The sequence below is a fragment of the Notechis scutatus genome, chromosome 4 (genome assembly GCF_049901735.1).
Source record: "Notechis scutatus isolate UNSWTSFEM ecotype Mainland chromosome 4, rNotScu1.2, whole genome shotgun sequence".
Classification (NCBI taxonomy): Eukaryota; Metazoa; Chordata; class Lepidosauria; order Squamata; family Elapidae; genus Notechis; species Notechis scutatus.
The window spans coordinates 39,052,481-39,055,609 of record NC_142012.1 but is presented as its reverse complement, the minus strand read 5'-3'; positions in this window follow the sequence as shown (position 1 = coordinate 39,055,609).

Below are 3,129 nucleotides of genomic sequence, written 5' to 3'. Positions count from 1 at the left end.
GTGAGGTGGAGCCATTTTATGTCTGTTGAGACAGGGGGAGGAGCCTGCGGTTGACCCATGCGAAGGGGAATTCTGTACGGCATAGAAAGTCTGGTGGACATGGCAGTGGGCTTGGATGCCCGCGGCGGTGCATAGAGATAATAAGGAGTTTACATTTCTTGAAAAGTTGTGTGGTTTTCATTTAGGCTCGAAAAAGAAGCAATCGTTTTTCTCGCCGTAGAGGTTAATTTACAGTTTTCCACCCCAGAGTTGGCAACTTTTTAAGATGTGCGGAATTAGCAGAGTTCTCTAGTCCGGGGGTCTCCAACCTTGGCAACTTTAAGACTTGTGGACTTCAACTCGCTTTGCTGGCTGAGGAATTCTGGGAGTTTTAGTAAGATAAAGTCTTAAAATTGCCAAGGTTGGAGACTCCTGCTCTAGTCAATGCTGGAGGGATACAAGCGCATCTACCATCTGCTGACCAATTGATACAAGACTCCCAACTAAGGGATGACCTCTTCACCCAGTGGTTTCAAATGGATAGCAAAAGAAAAAGGGGCATTGAGCTCTGAGGCAGGTCCCAGGGAGGAACAGAGGAACACATCTCTTCCCTTTGTCAACAGAAATTGAAACAAGCCACAGAGGAAAGAGAATCAGTGTGGTGTAGTGGTAAAGGTATTGGCCTAAAAACAAGGACACTAAATTCCAGTCCCCTCCTTAGTTGCGTATCTGCTTTTGAATCGTGTTGGGATTTCAATTCTCCAAAGCATCTAGGCAGGATAAACATTAGTGGAATGGTTTATATCCAGAAGTTGTGGGTCATCACTGGAGATTTTAAAAAAGAAAGTGGACAGTCATTTGCCTGGAATGGTCTACTTGAGGAGAGATTAGAAGACCTCCCAAATTCTGCAACTCATATTCTGTATTCCCATTTTCAGCCCACCCCACTTCATAGGGTTATTGCAGGGGAGGATGGAGCCTTATGTATATTCACAGCCTTGAGTTTCTTATGAATAGTAAAGGTAGGATAAAAATCTAATAAATAAATAAACCATAGTAAGGCAGGACATTAAAAATATATTAATTTTAGAGATATATAGATGGTGAAATACGTGGTATTAGCAAAAGAAAGAACAAGGAAATGTCAAATGCCAAACCACAAGGTTCATCTATCGGTCACAAAGTCATATTTGCCCAGAAACCTTGTCTCGCTTGTAACAAAACCACAAGCTAGGGAGTTTAGCAAGATGGGTTTGTGACATCTAGCCATCCTAGTCTAGCAACGGGACGGGAAAAGCTGTGTTTCAAGTAACCAATGAATGACTGACAAGTTATATTTCTGTGTTTTGCCCCTTCTGAAGAAGTATATAGGCATGTGCTGTTCTGTAAGAAATTTGTTCGGAAGTGACTCTCACTAAATATTCTGAACCTGTTTGCGCAAATAAAACCAATTTATTTTTGGAGTCCAAGGTCTGAGTCTCTTAATTTTCTGCAACAATAGTACAGTGCCTCCTACCAAATTTTGCGGTTGGTTCAGAAGGATAGTTTGATTGATAGTATCAAAAACTGTCAAAGAGCTTTGACCGTTGGGAGCTTCAAGGAGCACAAAAATGGGTGTACTACCATCATCCTGGTTCCAGCTAAGGTTATCAACAGGTGGAGCCAATGCTGTGTCTATGAACAGTTTTGCATGTATTTCTTCGAATTAAAGCATTTTAACTCATTTATGAAAAATAATGTTTTGAGAATCTTTGACAAATCGCTGTTGTTGGGAAAAGTGGAAGAAAAAAGAACAGGATAGCCAGTCACAGATAGTAGACTCAAGTATAGCAGGCATAGACTAAAAAGATTTGAAAGATCAAGCTGAAAATATAGATAGACCTCAACATGTGATCGAGCCCAAAATAGCCTTTGCTAAGCAAGATAGATGTTAAATGAATTTTGCCTCATTTTACAATCTTTCTTGCTGCAATTGTTAAGTGAATCTGGCTTCTCTATTGATTGTGCTTGTCAGAAGGTCACAAAAGGTGAACACATAACCCCTGGATGTTACAGCCATCATAACGAAAGTTACAGGACATCCACATTTTGATCACAGGACCATGCAAGGATTGTTAAGTGTGAAAAACGGTCATAAGTCAATGTTTTCATTTTAATTTTGAACAGTCAACAATGAATTGAGGACTATTTGTAATCCTATAGAACAGAGGTGTCAAACTCGCATCGTCAAGACGGTATCACGTGACATATTGTCTTTTTTCCTCTTTGCTAAACTGGGCGTGAGTGTGGCCAGCACATGAGGCATCCAGCCTGTGGGCCGTGAGTTTGACAGGCCTGCTATAGAAAATCTAATTATGTGACAATTAAAAGTTGACGCTGATTTAACAGCAAATAATTTTGAACAAGAAGGCCCCAGCTGAAATTCTCCATCTTTTCTAATTATTTGTATTAGGATTTCACTGGCAAATACTAAAAATCACACGACACTGAATCTCTGTTGTGGTCTAATGTGGATATTATTTGTTAAATGATATGGGGGCAATAGGCTTGGTTATATACTGGTGAGTTAGATCTGCATATTAATAGATGCTACAGTAATTTTTTTTTTAAAGGAAAATTGGTCAACGAATACATTTGTCTGGGCTTGTTCTTCATTTTAAAGGCAGATTAATTTCAAGACAGATGAGATAGAGTTTCTTATAGTTGTATTTTAATGTGTACTGTAATTTTTAAATTTGGACTTCTTGAACCAAGAATTTCTTCCTAAGTAGAAATTTGTGTTTTTCTTAGTTTTTCAATATCAGATGAAGATGAAAAAAAATACAGGACAGAAATTAGGATACATTATATTAAGTGACATTTTGAGAAAGTGTGTGAGAAGGTGTATACAAAATTTGTTCTTTCCAATCTACATAAAAATAGTTTTTTTTTTTTAAGAAATCACAAAAATAAAAACTAATATGGCAAATTAAAAAAAAATAGAACTAAGTGAATTTGAAAAAACTAACATACTTGTATGGTATTTGGATCAGGCTAGATAATTCTTATAAGTGTTTTATAAAAGAGTGATAATTTATTTTAAATATTCAGTTAAATAAACGATTATCCACACTTAGTCACAGCAACAATGAAAGACAATGTCTTCTAGAA